The sequence below is a fragment of the Pan troglodytes genome, chromosome 8 (assembly GCF_028858775.2).
Source record: "Pan troglodytes isolate AG18354 chromosome 8, NHGRI_mPanTro3-v2.0_pri, whole genome shotgun sequence".
NCBI lineage: Eukaryota > Metazoa > Chordata > Mammalia > Primates > Hominidae > Pan > Pan troglodytes.
Window position 1 is genome coordinate 143,953,366 of NC_072406.2, and position 12,389 is coordinate 143,965,754.

The 12,389-nt window shown below is 51.7% G+C and overlaps 1 long non-coding RNA gene across 1 annotated transcript; it reads right to left on the reverse strand.

Moving 5' to 3' along the window:
* Positions 1 to 5,687: 5,687 nt before the first annotated feature.
* Positions 5,688 to 10,205, reverse strand: LOC104008353 (uncharacterized). The gene is made up of 3 exons (XR_001706929.3): positions 9,987 to 10,205; positions 8,613 to 8,885; positions 5,688 to 6,666 (listed from the first exon to the last, which is right to left on the reverse strand). It is a non-coding gene; the product is annotated as an uncharacterized LOC104008353 (long non-coding RNA).
* Between the last annotated feature and the right edge of the window lie 2,184 nt (positions 10,206 to 12,389).

A 12,389-nucleotide genomic window follows, 5' to 3' on the forward strand; every position in this document is an offset into this window, starting at 1 on the left:
TGTGATGGGACAGCAGCTGGACAGGCTGCAGACCCCATCGAAGTAGCAACGGTCACCATGGAACTTTCCTCCTACCCACTGCAGCATAGGGAGCATAAAGAAGACAGTTCCACCACTCACCCTCACAAGAGAACCACCAAAGGATGTGCTTCAACAAGAAAAGTGGTGACTGTAGGAACAGTAATGAAGCATTGCTAAATTAAGAAGTAGAATCAGAGTTCCAAATCAACAATGATAAAATTGGAGGAACTCGTGGCCATGGCCAGGGAAGAGACATTGAGTAGCCAGGACCTTGGTCTGAGCCACGAGAGGGACGGGTTCCCAGACATGCCTTCTCTCCAGCGGTCCTCAGAACCCACTACACGTCTAACATTTATTGAGCACCTCTCTCTGGCAGGATCTGCACCAGATTCTGGGCTACCAAGACCAATGAGGCATTGCCTCGCACTCAAGCCAGTTACCATCCCTGCTGTGGGAAGAAGGATTGATAGGCAAGCCTTACAGCCTCAGGTAAGAATTCTAACCTAAGTTATGATGAAAGTATCCACACAAAAAGATCGACCTTGCAGACATCCCTTTTACCTCTTGCAACCCCCTTCAGGTAGGCTTGACCCTTCCTGGTAGCAGGCAGGGCCCTCCTCCGATCAGTGGCCAGCAGGATCATGATGAAGCCATTTCACACCCCCGCTCTGCCTCTCACAGCTGAGCAACATTGGACCCGTTACTTACCCTGTCTGTACCTCAGTTTCTTCACCTATTAAACCAAACTGTCATACCCCATACGGTTGAGGGGAGGATTAAAGTGCAGTCATGAGTCGCTTAATGATGAGGATACATTCCAAGAAATGCATCCCTGGGTGACCTCATCGCTTTGTGAACAATGCAGAGTGCACCTGTGCACACCTGGACAGCATGGCCCACAACACAGCAGCCTGCATGACGCAGTCCACGGCACACCAGCCTGCACGATACGGCCCACGGCACAGCATCCTGCACGACGCGGCCCACGGCACAGCAGACTGCACGACGCCGTCCACGGCACACCAGCCTGCAAGACGCAGTCCACGACACAGCAGCCTGCAAGACGCGGTCCATGGCACATCAGCCTGCATGACACGGCCCACAGCTTCTAAAACAGCAACAAACCTGTCCAGCAGAGGACTGTACTGAGTACCGTAGGCAATTGTAACACAGTGTTGTTTGTGTGTTTAAGCATATCTAAATATAGAAAAGGGACAGTTAAAATAAGGTTAAAAACCTTTTTTTAAAAGGGCATACCTCGGGTGTGGTGGCTCACGCCTGTAATCCCAGCACTTTGGGAGGCCAAAGCGAGTGGATCACCTGAGGTCAGGAGTTCGAGACCAGCCTGAACACGGTGAAACCCCACCTCTACTAAAAATACAAAAATTAGCTGGGTGTGGTGGCACATGCCTGTAGTCCCAGCTACTTAGAAGGCTGAGGCAGGAGAATTTGCTTGAGTCCATGAGGCAGAGGTTGCAGTGAGCCAAGATTGCACCACTGCACTCCAGCTTGGGTGACCGAGCCAGAGTCTATCTCAAAAAAAAAAAAAAATTTAAAAGGTCAGACCTGTATAGGGCACTTATCATGAATGAAGTTCACAGGACTGGAAGCCACTCTGGGTGAGTCGGTGAGTGTGTGGTGCATGAATGCGGAAGGCCTAGGACATTCCTGTACACCATAGCAGGCTCTCTAAATACTGTGCTGCTAAATTTATTTTAAAGTCTTTTTCTTTCCTCAATAATAAATTAACCTTAGCTTACTGTCACTTCTTGATGTATAAACTTTTAATTGTTTTAAGCTTTTTTACTCCTTTGTAATAACACTTAGCTGAAAACGCACATTGTACAGCTGTACAAAAATATGCCTTCTTTATATCCTTATTCTATAAGCTTTCTTCTACTTTTATTTATTCATTTATTTTTTACTTTTTCAACTTTTTTGCTTAAAACGAAGACACAAACACACACATTAGTTTAGACTACACAGGGTCAGGAGCATCCCAGTGTCACGAGGTCATAGGAACAGTTCAGCTGCACTGGGGTCTCATGGGAGCCCCACCGTACATGCCATCCGAGGGACAGAAGCGCCTTTATGTGGGGCGTGACTGTAACTCATATACGTGAAGCTCTCATGACAGTGCCTGTGAGCACGTAAGGTGCTTATTTTTCATGTGTTTCATCATTATTATTAGACTATTAGAATATGCCGTGACTATTAGAACATCATAGATAAAACGCTGCTGGCCTGGAAACGCTGCTTCTGTCCAGCTCTCGTCTAACCTTCGACCTACTCCATTGGGCTCTAATACACTCCTAGCTCATGGCACTCAGAATCACTAGTGAAGGAATGTGATTTAGACAACTTCCCCTTTCTCCTGCCCCTCCTGCCAAATATCCAAGTCCTTGTCTTTATCTTGATGATCAAGGCAGCTGTGCAACCCCTACATACATGGGCTGTGGGCCCTTCCCCGAACACAATCGTTATTTGTATGGAACTATATATACATATATGTGTTTCACAGCACACTACTATTGACCTTGTCATAATAAAGTCCTTGTTTTGCTTCAGGTCCCATCGGATCCATCCATCAATAATCTATTGTCTTTTTAAAGGTTCACACTCCAGCATTATAAAGTGCTCATCTGGAAATTAGTCATTTCAATCATCTGATTTCATTCAGATCCACGCCTTAGGCCCCTGACAGAACTCATGCCCAGCACTTCACATGGCAGAAACAAGGTCACTCATAAATTATAGACGTTCCCTCTTGCCCCTAGCTCTGCTCTGCCAGTCTTCCACCCTCAGAAGGCCTCAGGCTTGTGACCAAATAAAAAAATAAATGCAAATGCATTCCTAGCTCTTTTGACTGTCAAGGGTTAGATTACCTTTGGAATTCTCCTGTAGCTTGGGCGAGCTCCCTGGGGGGCAGCCTCAGCTCTTCTGACTCAAGTCATAGAGGGTGCCCCAAATCCATCTGCACTCCATCCTAACTTTAGTGTGCTTCTTACTTTTTGGTAAATATACTAAACGGCAAGAAAGATATCCAACGCTGGAGATCACAAAAGCCAACATCTGATATCAAAATCATCTTTTTAAAAAAACAAACTGTATTTGGTTCTTCTTTAAGAAAATCATTGTGATAGACCAATGCTGCAACTGTTCACATATACAGGGATCCTCCATGTCCCCACTGCCTACTGGGGACCGCCAGCCCTGCTGGCTGACTCCTGGTGATAGGAGGGGGCTCTCTGGAGGCCACCTCCCTCCACAGCACTGCACAGTGGCTGGGAGGACCCCTTCCTGCTAACTGGCCCCTGTCCCTTTGACCAATCTTGACCACCCTTGACTACCCTTGACCACTCTAGACCACTCTTGAATGCCCTTGACCATCATTGACCACCCTTAACTACCCTTGACCACTCTAGACCACCCTTGAACACCCTTGATTATTATTGACCACGCTTGACTGCCCTTAACTACCCTTGACCACCCTTGACTACCTTTGACCCCTCTGGACCATCCTTGAACAACCTTGACTATTATTAACCACCCTTAACTACCCTTGATCACCCTTGATCATCAATGAAAACTCACCCCAGTCCTGGGATTGGGCTGGTTTAATTTCATTTTTGAAGTCAATTCAGTTTTACATGCACTTATTGAGTGATTCCTGTGTCCCTCCCACATTAATCCTGCTCTGAGCCCAGGGTCAGCCACTCAAGTCTCACTGGAGGGGGGCAAGCAGAGGAGACCTTTGGCCAAGGACAGTCCCCCACACAAGGTAAGGCTGAGGTGAGCACCCATCAATAGTTCCCTACTGCTTAATACCCTGAGGGGGCTCAGCTTTGCATAGGAGCTAAGCATATGTAATGATCTGTGCATATGTAATGACCTGCACATATGTAAATGACACACCATACAGAAGTAAATGAGCTCAGTCCCACCTCCTCTACAACCTCTCCCTTAGAGACCATCATCGGAGCCTCACGGTAGAACCTATTTGTATAAAAACTTACTCTGGTAATATTTGATGCTAGAGGAAGCCTCTCTGGTGAAAATGTGAAACCTTTTGCCGGCTGGTTTGCAATGTGTTTCAAGTTGATTGCTGCCATCTGACATAGCAAGTTCATTAGACACATTTCATCTCTCTACGTAAATGGATATTGGCGACTTCGTCTCACCCCAGTAACAAATGCACTGGAGGCATGAGAAGCCCGCACCTGCGGCAGTTCCATCCTGGCTTCCATAAAACGCCCTGGGAGAGGCTGTGTCTTCCTCGGGGTGGCCCAGAGGGCCCAAAGCGATCCTGGCACATGCTCCAGAACCTGTGTAAAGTGGCTCATTTTCATGCACAAAAATGAGAGGAGAAAAAGATTTTTTAATATTAATGAAACCGTTGCTATAACATCTACAGCGCGTCAGTATGAGTATCATGATTAAAAATTGACTTCAACTTAGAGCCAGCTGTAAGCCTCATTGAATTTTTATGGGTGTGTTGACTAAGGCACCCCGGGCTAAGTCTTCTGGTGTTGATGATAATATCCTGGTCTCCTCTCCAAAAATCCACTGGAACTGACCGAGCGTCTAGCACCGCTGCCCACTGGCCAAGTCAGCTGGGTCGATACCTGCCAGGCTGCTGGCTGGGCTCTGCTCCATGGACACATTGATCCGCTGACATGAATGATTTGTCTGTAAAACCCAAATTACCGTTTCACTCAAAGTAACACTTATAATTTTTGTCTCCCTGATGATGCTGGCCTGATCCATAATAGCCCCTTGGGGGACACCAAGCCTGGTGGTGCAAGGGACTAGGAGGGAAGCCAGAGATGGCTGGGGTTTGTGGCCCCAAAGCCTGAGGGCTGGGGCCAGGGACATGACGACCCAGCAGCTCCTGGAAAGGCAGCAGGCATCCACAGGATTCCAGAGGCAACATTCTTACCCCCTTCTGTTATTGCTGATGCAGTCCATCTGCCACGCGTTTGAAGGGACAATTCTCTCCTCCATATGCGAATAGGATCTGCATTGCTTTGCGTCTTAAATGTTAGAATGTGTTTCCCATAATATTGTTTTCTCTTTCCATCACTCAGCACCAGGCTGGCAAGGCCAGCTCCCTGCCCTCAGGAGCTCACAGGGAGAGGAGAGATCACCGTGAGGTGCAGGCTGAGCCATGGAAGAGGGTTGTGAACACAGACAGATTCGTGAAAGCCCAGGGAAGAGGCTGTCCCAAAGCAGACTTTTTAGAGGAGAAAACCTTTGTTACGGGTTTGAATACTAGAAGCTGGCCAAGCCAAGGACTCAACATCTAAAAGGCATGCAGGGAGAAGAGGCCTGTGTTTCTGAAAAGTGGGAGATAGAGTAACTGGATGAGGCACGATGGGGAAAGGGGGATGGGGGACAGTGAAACTGTGGGGCCTCAGCTGCCAGGCCCATGAGTGCGAAGCCCACCCTTCCACCTCCCCGGAGGGGAAGCCAGCAGAGGGCTCCTGGCCCAGGGAAAAACTGCCAGCCTCTGGGGTGACGTGGGGACCAGGGCAGGAGGGCAGCGAACAGCTGACACCTGGGCCCAGGGGAGCACAGAGGTGGGGCGGGGAGGGGTGAGGAGGGGAGGAGTGGGGAGATGCAGGACAGGGAGGGGCAGTGTGGGGGAGGTGGGGCAGGGGGTAGGAGAGGGGCGGGGCCCCCGACCACCGTTTCCAGGTAGCTCCTTGGCAGGGTCCGAAGCACCTGTACCTGGCATGGAGGCCGCAGTCTATGGGGGGCTGGGGCTTATCGGGTCCCAAGGCCTCAAGGGTCACTGAGCTAGAGGCTGTCTGGCTTCTCCCTGGAGCTGGCACTGGGGCTTCTGGAATTCTGGAGGTTCAGCTGCAAGCCGTGGGCCCCCTGTCTCCCTCCCGCTGCCGGGAAGCCCAGGAGCTGGTGACGGTGCAGGAAGGTCACCACCTCCTTGCTCTGGAACTGAGCAGCGCTGGCCCCACCTGGATGTCGCCTGGGTGTGGCACTCATCTGGAAATTCCACTTTAAGCAGCGTGAGGAACGGGCTGTGGAGGGAGACTTGTGACCAGGGCTGGACCATGCTGTCATTCTGCACCTTGGCTCCTTCCGGAGCTCTGCCGTGGAGCAGGTGTGATCTGAGGAACTGTGTAGCCCCAGGTGGCTCCCCCAGGCCCCTGGAGAGCTCAGCTGCAGAAACTGGAAGAATGAACCAAGGGCCGTAGGGGCAGAGGCCTGCAGCCTGGGTGTTCTGACATGGACAGCGCCTGGGACAGCTGGGAAGGCCTGCGTGTGTCTCAGGAAGGCTGTTTCTGGGCTGAGATCCTGACCCCGAGGGCACGTACATGAGCAGGGACACAGGCGCCCACCTGCTCCACTCTGCAGGAACGCAGGTCAAACCCTGGGATGGATGTGGTGATGGGTGCGGTGACAGGTGCAATGACAGGTGTGTTGCTGAAGTGACATGAGAGCCAGGGCTGGTCTGGACCTACCTGGTGAGGCCCAAGAGCAGGGCGTCCCCTGGGCTGGAGCCACTGGTGCCATCTGAGTCAGAACCAGAGTGGGTGGAGCAGCAGACGGGTTGGCAGCCAGCTCAGCGTCCTGCTGCCTCCTCAGTGCTCACCCCACGGGCTGGAAATGGTGCCCAGCAGGAACCTGCGGGGCCAGACGGACACAGAAGGAAGGACAGCAAGAGGTGGGATGGTGGCCTTGGGGAAGGTGCAGCTGGGGGCACAGAGCCTGGCCCCTCAGGACAGGGAGGCCACAGATGAACCCACCTGCCTCTATCCAGGCCCTCACAAAGGTCCCCCCTTGTGCAAAGGCTGCACTAGCCATCAGAACAGCAGTGGGTGGGTGAGAAAGGGGCTGAGAGGAGGCCAGGCCACCTGCCTGAGTCTGGCCAGCCCCCAGGCCTGAGTGAAGGAGGCTGGGTCTGAGCACCAGGTGTGGAGGGCACAGGGCTGAGCGGGCTTACTCAGGGCCTCCGTGGTGCAGGCACTTGCCAGAGGCACCCACACGGCTCTGGACACCACAAAGCCATTTTCCACAAAGCCAAAGGCCTTTGAAACCCCAACTGGCTTCCTCAGTAGAAGACTCACTCACGAAACCTAGACTTGAAAAACATCAGGAAGGAACTTTGGCTGCTGATTTTCTTTTAATTTGTGATTTTAGGGCAATTATTTTATACAGCTGTTGATTGCTCTGTGTTAGGGAGGAAGAGAGAGGCCATTCGAAGGAGGTGCCCTGGGTCCAGCCTCAGCCCTGGGCAGGAGGGAGGGCGTCAGCCTGGGGGTGGTCAGGCATCAGAAGTCGTCGTTTCCCCAGGAGCACCCACGCCTGGAGTTAAAACAGATGCGCCATGTCAGGTGCCAAGGCTGAACTTTAAACAGCCTCAAGAACAGCACGTTGAAGTGCAGTGGTGACGTGATGTGGAAACTCTGGCACGTTGAAATAAAATCCATCTGGTTACTGTAAAGATCAAATCTGAGTTTTAAAAACCCCCTTCACATTTTTGTTCATGCGAAGGCAGAAGGACTTCAAATTCTTCCAACCTGCCTTACAGATCTCCTTAAGGAAAAGTTGAAGGGATGTGTTCTTTCCCTCTTGGTATCATTTAGAAGTAACAATGGTTGTTGCCTCCAGGACTTCAGCACGACCATAGCAGGTGCCATGACCTGCCTGGCCCTGCCACCTGGGTGGGACCCCAGCGCCCCCTAACTCCCAGCCCGGCCCCTGAGACCTCAGCTTGCCATGAGAATGGCCCTCCTGCCTCTTCCCTCTTCTCTCCCCAACACAAAAAATCCACCAGACCCAAAGATCAATGAGTCAAAACAGCGGCAGAGGAGGAAGGCAAAAGCTACTGTGGATGCAGTTCCTTTCTCTGTGATTTGGAGCCTCTGAATGTGCCATCTCTGTTTATTTCGTAGGCTTTTAAAATATTTTGCTGCCAAAATCTTCTATAGAAGATTTGCAATTTTAACACAGGCCCCTAAATCATTCCACGTATTGATCACAAAGAAAAGCGAACTGTGACATCTCTTTGGTCACATCTCCGCTGGCTCACTCGTAATCCCGGGGATGCGGCTGTTTTGTAAGTAAACAGGGAGGGAGGGAACTAACTGACTGCTCGGAGCCAGGAACAGCACTGTCCATTTAAAAGATCATCATCCATCTAAAGCAGTGATTCTCAGCCAAAGACAATTCCCCCCAGGGGACATCTGGCAGTGTCTGGAGGACACTCTGGTTGTCATCCCTGAGGAGGGGGTTGCTGCTGGCCTCGCATGAGTGGAAGCCGGCCATGCAGCTCAACATTCTGCCACTGCAGCCTGGCATCCCCTGCTGCCAGGAACCACACAGGGAGGCACTGCTCCACGTGGAAACCTGGAAGGAAGGCTTCCTTCGTCTCTCAGGAACACAACTCGCTGGCATCACCCTGGAACCCAAAACGTGAGGTTTTTGTTTAGCCATGAAGAATGCCCGCTTCTGCAAATGCACACAGGCAGCTCACATGCACACACGCACGTGCACAGACGCCCACGTGGGTGTAAACGTCGTGCACTTTCACACCCCAACCTTGGCCTCGCCCATATTTGGCCACATACCTGGCAGGCAGGCCGGCTGCTGTTGTCTGATTCGTCAAATGGCTCCCCTGTGCCTTATTCTACCTGGTACATCGTCTCGACTCCCTTGGGGCTGTGTTTTTTGGAAGACATCAGTCTCACACAAACCCATCCCAGGAGGACAAGTGATCCCAATGATTGCATCGTTGTTTGAGAGAGAAGAAAAATTCACAGCCGCCCTTCACAGTGTGCTCAGAGTAGTTGCTGGCTCAGGCGTCAGGACCCATGGCCTCTGTTTCTCCAGGAGGTTCTCTGCTGAGGGAGGAGATATACATGCGTGATTCCCAGCACTGTAAAAACATCAACATTCAACTTCATTTTTTTAGGAAAGAGAATTTTTTTAAGCCTATTGGAAGTTTGAGATAAATTTCAGGAACGCCTCCAGAACTGGATACATCTGTGTCTGGTGCTTCTGGAAGAATCTGACTGTCACAGGGCACGGGGCACATTTGGGGTGGAGCGTAATTAAATTAGCCCTGTCTGGGGACTGTTCTGAGGACGTCTGAGGGATAAGCTGTACAGATGAAATGTCAATATTTTAATAACTGTCCTTGAAAAAAATATTGCCGTGTAATTCTCTCTTGGCGCGCTCTCAGTGGCTCGTTCTGTCCTTGCGGAAGTCAGCCTGGAGGAGTTATGGTTTTAGCTATTGATTCCCTCCCTCCCCGCCCCCTGCCCCCAACACCATGGGTTGGGACGAGAAGCAAAGTTAAACCGGGGTCAGACACATGGGGGGCTCCAAAAGCCATTCGCAGTCCGGTCTATTTTTCCACCTCGGTGACGAGAAGATCACCAGGCTTCTGCCGCTCCACTGGATTTAAAATAGCTGTGGCAGCAAAGCAAGTCTCCTCCCACAACACACACCCCCAGAACCCGCTGCAGTGAACTGAAAGAATCAGAGCAAACCCCCAGTGTCTCCCCAACCTCAAGAGCTCACCAGTCAGGACGTGGCAGCGCCTGCCTCCTGAATCACTCCCGCTGGGGTTCTCCCTGGCAACGCAAAGCACAGCACAGAAGCAGGACGAGGCCCCAGCCTCAGCGGTCAGCGAAGAAAGGACCAGCCTGCAGCCCCCACACTCTGTGGGGCCTCCCTGAGCTCGCTCCAGACCCCGAGGCCCCAGGTGTCATGAAGGCAGAAGCACACCCACTCCCCAACGCCCCAGTGGGCTGAGCTCAGTGGCCCGTGCAGGGCCTGCTCCCAGCCTGGGATTCTTGCCTCTTCTGTTTCACCACCACTCCCAACCAGGTGTTCCTGAGACCACCCCACAGACACTGATCCTTGTCTGGAATCTGCTTGTGGAGAAGCAAACCAGCAAAAGATATCACAGGGTGGGCAGCAGGCTCAATAAAACTCACCACATCTTTAATGGCTTAAGGACAAGGTCCCACAGCTCCTACTTACTCCCACGTGAGCAACCGAGAGACTAGAAGGAGAATATGATTCACAGCATGTGCCCTTCCACTCAGATTCCAAAACTAAGAAAGAAAACCCTTTTGTGCCTGAGTCAGCAGAGGGGGGACCTAAAGGCTTTGCCTTCTGGGGATGGGCAGACAGGAAGCCTGGTCCCACCTACAAACAGGCAAGCAGAAAGGAAACGGACGTGGGCTTCTGTGTCACCGCCTCAGGGCCAGGACGCGGCTGCGAAGGACCCGTGGAGAGCGGCAGAGAGGCAGGCCCCGGCATGGAAGCCGCTCCTCGCTCAGCTGGGGGCTGAACCTGTGTCTGCAGCTGGGAGCTCTGGCCTGAGGAGGGAGCACTTGGCTTCTCGATGGGACTGGGTGAAAACGAGGGTTCAAAGTTCCTAGAAAAAAAGGTGGGAGTGGAGAGGAGAAGGAGGGAGAGAGAGCAAATGAGGCAGCAGGACCCTCCTAGGAGCAGGGCTGGCCTAGGGCGCAGGCTGCATTTCCACAGGCCCCTCCGCAGAGAGGTGAGGGTCCCACAGGCACCCACTTCCTTCTCGGTGCTGGCTGGGCTGCTGCACAGTGACGGCCCGCCTCCCCTCTCTGGCAGAAGAGAGGACAATTCCAGGAGCCTCCCGTTCCTGCCTCCATCCAGCATGGGGGCCACCAACCCTCCAGTGCAGGCATTTCCCACTCAGCCCAGGCCGCTGCCTTCCTCCTCAACTCTCTCCAGCCGGAGTTGGGGGCGAATTGAAACCAGCCTCTCCGGTGGCCGCGTCTTTGAGGACCATGGAATGGTTGCTGCAGACAGGCTTTCTTGAGATGGCAGTTGTGATTTCCTTGGGACAGTCAAGTTCAGTGTTGCAGAATCATTACTGTGGTGCTGTAATTCAGTCATTCGGATTGTTCCATAACTATAATGCAAAAAGCAATCATAGACAGATATGTAGGAGACTAAAAATAACCAGGAACACACGCCAGCCTTATCTGAAGGTGGATGACAAGAGCTGTGCTGATAGGATTTCCCCTGCATTTTATTTATTGATTTGTCTCAAAAACAAAGGCATAAACATTGCAAATACCTGACATTATGCCCTTAGAGAGGGAAGGAGAATCACACCTGAGCAGAGGTGTCATGACGGCAGAAGCACATGCACTCCCCAGCTCCCACGCTCGTGCCAGACCCTGCAGAAGCTGCCAATGCAACCGCATTTCTCATTGATTCTTAGGCCTCTCCTGTGACACAGCACAGCTCTTCCTCCGCCAGACTCACAGGTATGGAATGTGGCCATATGCACCCCCTCTGACCTTGCATGCTCCAGTTCCACGAGAGCCACTCCAGCACAAAGACTCCTCCAGGGGGAGACTTGAGAGAGGCCAAGACAGGATGGGAGAGGGTTGGGGGCAGGGACAGAGACAGTCTGGAAACAAACAAAGACTTCCCCTCCAAACGAGAACAGACAAATGCTATTTGTTCAGAGCCAGCTAGCAAGAAGTGGGTTTGATGGAGACTCGGGGCAGCAGAGGACTGGGAGAGCCTCATAGTGGAGACACAGGAAGGTCTCGGGCATGGACGGAGGGAGGCTGATGGCCAGAAGATAGGAGAGTGGAAAACAAGCAAGCCTCCACCTGACCAGCTAGGGGGACACAAGGGGCTTTCTCTAGTTGGCCCCAAGTTGGAAGCAGAGACTATGGAAGTTGTCAGTTATTGATCAAGACCTGGCCATTTTGAGCCTACTATTACAGAAGATACTGTTGAGCTTCCTGCACTGGTTGTTAGAGACATTGGTCTGACTTCCTACCAGACTGATTGGTATGTAGCAGGCAGGCTCCTGGGCTGATCACTGTAGACAGCAGGCTGGCTTCCTAGGTTGGTTAGTGTAGATGGTGGGCTGGCTTCCTGGTGTTGGAAACACATGCTCGGTGCCACAAAGAAGAACCTGCACTCAGACAAAAAGTTTTCTCGGCAAGGCAATTTACTTCTGCAGAAGGATGCTGCCTGCATCAGCCACGATTGCAAGAGTACAATGAACAAAGGAGAGAAGGGTTTTTATCCCTAACACAGTTCCTGTTTCTGTGTCCTTTCTCCATTGGCTGGAGTCAGACCACACAATCCAAACTAACCAGATTGGCTACGACTTAAACTTTTCCAAATATGACTAAGACTTTAACTTTTCTAAATATGGTAAACGTGCAGCTTGCTAAGAGAGGTGGAGAAGGAGAGACTGTCTGTTGCTAAGGTGGGAAGGGTTGTCTACGAACAAGTTCAAGGCATGTCTGGGCATGTCCAGGTATGGTAAAGGGTTGTTTATAGAATAAGAGGTTTGCTAGTTATAGATCAAGCTGAGGAACAAGGGT